Consider the following 8,662-nt stretch of genomic DNA (forward strand, 5'->3'; position numbering starts at 1 on the left):
TAAGGATTTGGATTTGATAAATTTTTTATTTTTGGGAAATGAGGTACCGTCCGTAAACGGGCTCAAGGAGAAGACGAGACCATTCACAAATGGACTCGAGAAATGGGGCACCTTTCACAAAAGGGCTCAAAGAGGACATGAGATTTTTCGTAGGATTGGATTTTTTTTTGAAGTAAGGATTTGGATTTGCTAAATTTTTTATTTTTGGGAAATGAGGTACCGTCCGTAAACGGGCTCAAGGAGAAGACGAGACCATTCACAAATGGCCTCGAGAAAAGAGGCACCGTTCACAAACGGGCTCAAAGAGGACATGAGATTTTTCGTAGGATTGGATTTTTTTTTTTTAGTTAAGGATTTGGATTTGATAAATTTTTTATTTTTGGGAAATGAGGTACCGTCCGCAAACGGGCTCAAGGAGAAGACGAGACCATTCACAAATGGCCTCGAGAAAAGAGGCGCCGTTCACAAACGGGCTCAAAGAGGACATGAGATTTTTCGTAGGATTTGAATTTGACGTAAGATTGGATTTGTTTTTTTTTTTTTTGAATTGGGATTTGATTTGATGAATTTTTTATTTTTGGGAAATGAGGTACCATCCGTAAACGGGCTCAAGGAGAAGAGGAGACCATTCACAAATGGCCTTGAGAAAAGAGGCACCGTTCACAAACGAGCTCAAAGAGGACATGAGATTTTTCGTAGGATTTGAATTTGACGTAAGATTGGATTTGTTTTTTTTTTTTTTTTTTTTGAATTAGGATTTGATTTGATGAATTTTTATTATTTTTATTTATTTATTTTTGTATTTTTGGGAAATGTGGCACCGTCCGCAAACGGGCTCAAGGAGAAGATGAGACCATTCACAAATGGCCTCGAGAAAAGAGGCACCGTTCACAAATGGGCTCGAAGAATTTAGAGGTTTTCATGAATTTGAATTTGACGTAGAATTGGATTTGATGAATTTTAGATTTTTTTTTTTTTTTGAACTCAATGAAATCGGGGACATTATAGATCGTGCCCAGTAAAGATATTGGAAACCAAGACTTTGACGAATGATGAGATGACCAACCTTATGAACGAAGAACCATTAGTAACAAGAATGGATTCGGAACACTTTTATGAAACTTCAACAAGATTTTTCTCAATGAGACTGTTGGTCTTGTCTTCTGGGGATTTTGATAACTGAAACCTTGAACAAGACAGTTGAGATTGGTAATTTAGAACAATGGCTCTCTTGGATATAATCATGGAAAAGTGGGATTTGCCTCTTGACAGGTGTTTAGATAAACATTTCTTGACCAGGATAGTATTTAACAACTGGAAGGAGATTCCGAATTTTAATGGTTCATCTTTCTGAGAAATTGGCTCAACCACCATTGCATCTGGGGCTCTTCCAAGCTTAAGGTGCCTTCCTGGGGTATGATCTTTTTACGAAAGTTGGGCTTTCTGATGTTTCTACTTCTGAACTCTTCTGAGTTGATCTTCTTTGAAATGTAGCTGTTTGACTAGATTCTCGAACTCCTTCATACGATCGCAGGGAGCTGACGAGGCTGGGCCTTCTTCACCGAGACAGTTGCATCATTTGGACACCAGGACGACGATTGACTCTTTCTAAAGAGAAAACTTAGATAAAATGCACTACTCAAAAGATTGAGCAGCTCTGAAGGAGTGAACATAGAATGACAAAGATTGACTGACTACACTGACAGACACAGTAATACTTCTGACTTAGTTAATATTTTATTTGGTAAGTCTATCCTTTCAAGGAATGTTTTTTCCAATTGGTGCACATGGGACTTCTTCCTTGAAACAGTAATGCCTCAAGGATTTAATTACGCCCCTTAAGATTGCTTAGCTTCAATGCCCCCAGTTTTGAGGATATCACTTGAATTTGCTTGAATTTCAGTTGATCTTCAGTCTTGATACCGGCTGTAGCCTTCTTATACTGATTCTCTTACCGTGACCAAGTTACCTTTTCAGGGTTTTTAACTTGGCGGACCGCGCTAGCCTTAACTTTTGCCTGAACCACCTTTCTAGGTTTTCGGTCCAGCAGGCTATCCCCTTAGCTTTTGCCTAAGCCGCCCTTTCGGGTTTTCAACTTAGCAGGGAAATGATCTTAAATTTTGCCTAGACCGCCCTTTCAGGTTTTCAGTCTAGCAGATCTTCAAACTCCGTTCTTTTTTTTCTTTTTTTTTTCTTTTTGTGTTTCGGGACCTAGATCATTAAATCTGAACACCGGAGGGACTTTATAGGTAGGATAGGGCTTTACAAAGAATGGCTTAAGGCTCAACAAAGATTTCGACCAAACCTGTGAACAGGTTGCCTCCATATCCCCATGTAGGAATTAGGACGTGTGTAGTTCAGGGCAAATGCCCCTAGTTTGAAGATAAATTGTTTGAAGGTTAATTGATTTTTCTTTTTTTCTTTTCTTTCTGGAATAATTAACTTCTCTTCTTTTGGAACTTGTCCCTCTTTTTTTTTTGGAACGATTGATTTTTCTTTTTCTTTTTCTTTTGAATCGACCGAACTCGGTTTAACCGAGCTGCCTACGTACCCCAGTGTAGGGATCAGGTCTCGCGTAGTTCGGGGGCGAATGCCCCGAGTTTGATGGGTTTTCAAGAAAATTTTACTCAGGCTCGAAGGGTTTGCAATCGGTATTCTTTTGACGTTGGGTTCTGATTTTGGGATTTATTCGGCCAAAGGAGGCCTTCCGATGTTCAGATTGGCTAGAGTCCGTCTGGTTGTGATTATTTTTTTCTTTTTTGTTTTGTTTTGTTTTTTTTTTTTTTTTTTTTTTTACGGAGTTTGACGGCATTTCCAGGTAAGAGATAATGGATCTTCTTCTTCCAAGATTCTAAAGTGTGCTTTCGACTTTCATAGAGCGAAACTTGTTCTTTGACATCCTCCATCTATGGATTCGTACTCTCGATATCTGATGATCATTTTTCATTGTTTGCTCTTGAACTTTTCATCTTGAATTTGTTGGCTTTTTGCTATGAATTTGAGAACCAAGGTCATTGATTGGAAATATGAAAGTTGTTTCCACTCTATGCCCCTTGTATAGCATATATCTTCTCACTTTCTTCATTTTCTTTGAGCTTTCCATCTATGTCTTGCCCCTGGTATCGGTTGTAGCTTTTCTAGACAATCTTCTTATTCTTGAAATAATTTTATCAATTCTTCACACTCTTTAGAGGGTAATGTATTTTCAATCGGCATTCACTGAATCAAAGTTTCAGTGCCAGTGTTTATCATTTCAATTTCATCTTTGAAAGGTTGGGATTGGCGCTCCTCCTCTCGTTCAAGTAATTGCTGTGACTCAAGTGGAGTTTCGTCAATTTTGTCCTCATTTGAAGAGGGAGTCTTATTTTAAGATCAGAAGCACACTTAAGAACAGACACAAGTGAACTTTTTGGAACTGACTGAAATTTTATTTAAAGAAAAGCTATTACATCAGACGACCTATCCTGAACATGCTCAGGATTCACAACTCTAAATAAGAAAGGGAAACAGAAGATAACTTGCCTGGACTAGGCATTGACCTTTAACTGTAAGACCGGACTCAACAATTATACTGACCATGATGACTGACTCAACATAAAATAGTAAGTGACTAAAACTTTAACTGCTGCAACTGTTTGGCGTTGAAGGCTCGGCGAAGGCTGGTTCGTTCTGAACATCATCATGGCTGATACTTTCAATTTTGGACAATGATGACTGATTCGCATAGGGAAATGCCCCTAGCTCAAGGATTCTGAGAGTGAACTCTGAAGGACTTAGCAAAATAATCTTGAAAAAGGTAGCCCCTAGAGGAGGAACAGACCAGGGGTACAAGCAAGATTGGATTATCTGGACCAGGCATGATCAGATCATGAGAACGCATAATCGAAAGATTGTGAGATTCTGCATCTGCCAGTTAGGGGATGGCATGAAGATACGATCGAATCGTATGACAGAAGAACGAAAGACGCACGATCAAAAGATTAGATGAGATAGCATAAGATTGCTTTCAACGGATAGATCATGAATGACTAATCCTATGAGATCTTTGGAAATGATGGGATTTATATCCTAACTCAAAGGGAATTTTTTTTTTTTTCACATTTTATCAGTGTTACCTGAAGGCATCAACCTTAATCCTAATCTATCGGAGTGGAGAGAGAATCTCGACTCATGACTTTGTTCGTGTATATAAGGACCGATCGTGACCATTGGAAGATGGACCACGGCCTAATCTAAACACCAATGGGTAGGATATCCTAAACTAGGCTCACACACGTGATGCACATGTGTTCGTATACTACATGCATGTGTGGGTTAATCTAGGGGTAAGGCCAAGAGTTCCCTTAGCGCGAATCCCTGCTCGATATACTGTACCAGTGTCCGGCGTATCAGTACGTGAACAAGAGATCCGTTTACGTACCATAAAGGTACCAGGCTAAGGGTGGAATGCTTCTCTAGCACAGAGGCACCAGGTGATGAAATCCCAGTCAACCATGCTAGATAACACTCCGGGTTCCTAAAATAGGACGTGTGTGCACGTGAGATGCAAGGGTTTAGATGCAAGTGATGTAAGTGTGTGCAATAAGTTCGCGCGATCTATGATGCCTTCAGGTTTTGTTAGATTAAGTTTGAGTAAAATGTGATGAGAAAATAAAACAAGACAAACTAATCTGACAAGTATACAAGAGATAGAGTTCTTATGAGCCGGTTAAATTAAATTCAAATGAATTATCTTTTGGAATTTTAATGAAGTTAGGTGATCCCCAGCAGAGTCGCCAAACTGTGGTACCCGATCCCGCGAGAGGGGTGGGGCGCGAGCCGCCGCGCGCTCTCTCTTGGTCTCCCGTACCCACGCGATTGGCGTGTGCATTTAATTATTGATTTGAATTCGTCTTTCATGTGAACTTGGGATCACTAAGGCAATCCGAATTCCACACGAAAGAGACTGACAGAGTCGCCACCTAGATGTGGGATCTAGGACCCATAATTAACCAGAAATCTAGACTCGCTACCTGGTTACGAGAATGGAAGGTATGGGGAGTTATCCACCACATGCACCATTCCTGCCCGATAATCGATCTTCGATTCCAAAAGCTAACTCTTTTAAATTTATTTTAAATGGCTCATTCAACTCTATGTTAATGTGCGAACTAAGTGACATGCATCCTATGATCTAATTTCAATGAGAATCCTAAATGTGTATCTTGATTTATTAATTTGTCTGGATTCAATCTAAGTGAAAGTTCTCCTAGAATTCTAATTTCATGGAAAGTCCTAAGTGATTTGATTAAGTATTTACGAGAAAATTAATATACAAAACACCACAATTTGTTTGTGGTGCCGACTCGCGGGTGGTATGCCATCAGACATCCAAGCTGCCTACGTACCCAAGCCTTACTGGGATCAGAGTCGACGTAGTTCGGTGCACCTAAGCTAAGCTACTTATGCCTAACTCAACTAGGACACCGACCTAGACGGGATTGACTGTTTCAACAGTTTTAGGAGAAGTTATTTAATTCAAGTTGAGGATTTTATTATCTTAGGATTTCATCTAAGATGCTATATGATTCTCATCTAAATGCAAATGGTCCCTTAGACTAATGCAGGTTTGCCTACATCCTAGTTTACTAGGCTTGTCCTAGGGAAAGATTGGGTGACTAGTGTAACTAGACCTATGGCACGGTTGCTATACATAGCAAACGTCCGTGATGAGGCTGGACTCCTAACTCTAGGACTCCCTAAAACCTAAGACTCCCTAAAACTTAGGACACGACACGACACCGGTGTTCCTAAATTGGGCTCTAAGGGTCCTTACGACGGAAACCGTAATCCAACGGTTCCGAGAGACACGGGGTGAATCGATTTCAGTTCTTGAGGTTAGTGAAAAAAGGGATGGAAGAGATGATGAAATAGTGTGAGGGAATGGGAAAGATAGAGAAAGGTGCGACTGAACTTGGGAGTGCCAAATTGCCTACGTACCCCACGATGGGGATCAAGCCACACGTAGTTCCGCTGGCGAGGTTGCTTGGATTTTGGAAGACAGAATTGGTATTTGTATCTGGAATCGGGTTTGCATTTGAGCATTGGACTTGAGATTCAGAAACATTGATCTAGCAATGGGATTTTGGAATTGGGAATTTGCATCAAAGAATTGAGCATATAGGAATCATCAAGGGTTTGAATTTTCGGAATTCAAAGTGGGCGGGCTTATGAGATTCGGCCAAATGGATTCAGACATGCGACTCGGATTGTGTTGGGATATTACTTGGTTGGATTGGGTTAATGGTTAGGGTCAAGTGAGTCGGGTCTAAGTTAGGAGCAAACCCGAGACTAGCCATGGTCTAACTAGGAGGAAGCAGGGTACAAACCAGGGTGCGGACCAGGGTGCACCAGGGTGCGAACCAGCAGGGAACCAGGGTGCGAACCAGCAGGGGAACCAGGGTGCAACCAGCAGGGAACCTGGGTGCAACCAGCAGCGAACCTGGGTGCGAACCAGCAGGGAACCAGGGTGCGAACCAGCAGGGGAACCAGGGTGCAACCAGGAGGGAACCTGGGTGCAACCAGCAGCGAACCTGGGTGCAACCAGGGTCTAACCAGAGTGCGAACCAGCAGGGAACCAGGGTGCGAACCAATATCGAACCAGGGTGCGAACCAGTAGGGAACCAGGGTGCAACCAGCAGGGAACCAGGGTGCAACCAGTAGGGAACCAGGGTGCAACCAGCAGGGGAACCAGGGTGCGAATCAGTAGGGAACCAGGGTGCAACCAGCATCGAACCTGGGTGCAACCAGCAGCGAACCTGGGTGCAACCAGGGTCTAACCAGAGGCTAACCAGGGGGAAAACGGACCCTACATGCTTCCTAACATGGTTTTTCTTTTAAAGTAAAAGATATGCATGAAAACAGACCCTACATAGAATTGAAATAAATGCCTACCTCTTTGGAAACCCACTTTGTGTTTGATTTTTTCTTTGATGTTAATTCCTTGAAGATGATTCCTTGCTTGATAATGACTGCTTTTGATATATATCACCCAACGTATAAAATCACCCGATCCGGCAAGGATGGCCGAACCCTTGAAGAGATGAGGGAGAGGGATGAATTTTCTAAGAGAGGGGTTCTTTTTTCTTCTCCTCTTGGATGGTGGGATGAGAGGGTATTTATAGGAGAATGGGATAGGAGGTTAGGTGAGGTTAGGTGGTTTTGGATGGTTAGGATGAGAGGATGAGGTTAGGTAAGGTTAGGTGGGGTTAGGTAAGGTTAGGTGAGGTTAGGTGAGGTTAGGTGAGGTTTGGATGGTTAGGATGAGAGGAGAGGTTAGGTGAGGTTAGGTGAGGTTTGGATGGTTAGGATGAGAGGAGAGGTTAGGTGGTTTTGGATGGTTAGACCCAGGTCAAGATCTGCCATTGATCTAACGATTTACGGAAATCGGGTCTCGAAATGGAATCAGGGTCCGGGCTATGAAGTGACCCTAGCTTATTTTGTCCCGATTGATGATCCGTAAAGTCAGATCAAAATATTAATGACCTAAAACATATAAATCAATGATAGAGGGGGTTCTCACATGGATTTAACACACTAATTTCTTTGTTGATTAAAACAAAACAAAATGGGGTGTCTACACACACACAGACTTAGTGGTGACCCAACTTGCAGGCCGGTGAAGCAGAAAAGAAGACCTTGCCCTGGAAAGACGGCAAGCGCTCAAGGAAGAAGTGGAGAGGCTCTTAAGGGTTGACTTCATTCGAGAAATCCAATACCCGGACTGGCTGGCAAACGTGGTCCTGGTGAAGAAGACAAATGGGAAGTGGAGGACCTGCGTTGATTTCACCGATCTGAACAAAGCCTGTCCCAAGGACAGCTATCCGCTCCCGAAAATCGATCAGCTCATTGATGCCACCGCAGGTCACGAATTACTGAGCTTCATGGATGCCTTCTCCTGATACAACCAGATCAGAATGTATGAGTCAGACATACCAAAGACTTCCTTTATAACGGATCAGGGGACGTACTGTTACCGTGTCATGCCCTTCGGCCTAAAAAATGCCGGGGCCACATATCAGAGGCTTGTAAACAAACTCTTCCAGAATCAGATCGGCAGTAACATGGAAGTCTATGTCGACGATATGCTGGTCAAAAGCCGAAGTGCACAGATCATGTGTCCGATCTGAGAGAAACATTCCAAGTCCTAAGAGAGCACGACATGAAGCTCAACCCCACCAAGTGTACTTTCGGCGTCAGCTCGGGAAAGTTCTTGGGGTTTATGGTAAACCAAAGAGGGATAGAGGCCAATCCAGAGAAGATCAAGGCCGTGGTGGAGCTCACTCCACCAAAAACCATAAGAGAAGCTAACAGGAATGGTGGCCGCACTGGGGCGCTTCATCTCAAAATCTGCAGAGAGGTGCCTGCCCTTCTTCAAAGCCGTCAAAGGACTCAAGACTGCACCCTGGACAGAGGAGTGCCCGACTGCATTCGAAGAGCTGAAGCAGTACTTAACTTCCCCACCCCTGTTGACAAAGCCGAAACCGGGGGAGGAGCTGCTCCTGTACCTGTCCGTAAGCCCCATGGCCCTAGCAGCCGTCCTAGTTCGTGAAGAGCACAGCCAACAAAAACCGGTCTACTATGTCAGCAAGGTCATGCATGACGCCGAGATCAGGTACCAGCG

General features: G+C 43.0%; 1 long non-coding RNA gene across 1 annotated transcript; it reads right to left on the reverse strand.

Annotated features, from left to right (window-relative positions):
- Nucleotides 1–724: 724 nt before the first annotated feature.
- LOC143872626 (uncharacterized) lies at nucleotides 725–7,491 on the reverse strand. The gene is made up of 2 exons (XR_013247372.1): nucleotides 6,934–7,491; nucleotides 725–3,906 (listed from the first exon to the last, which is right to left on the reverse strand). It is a non-coding gene; the product is annotated as an uncharacterized LOC143872626 (long non-coding RNA).
- Nucleotides 7,492–8,662: the final 1,171 nt, after the last annotated feature.

The sequence above is a fragment of the Tasmannia lanceolata genome, unplaced genomic scaffold (assembly GCF_043159265.1).
Source record: "Tasmannia lanceolata isolate RefF3 unplaced genomic scaffold, GAP_Taslan_0.1 ptg000002l, whole genome shotgun sequence".
NCBI lineage: Eukaryota > Viridiplantae > Streptophyta > Magnoliopsida > Canellales > Winteraceae > Tasmannia > Tasmannia lanceolata.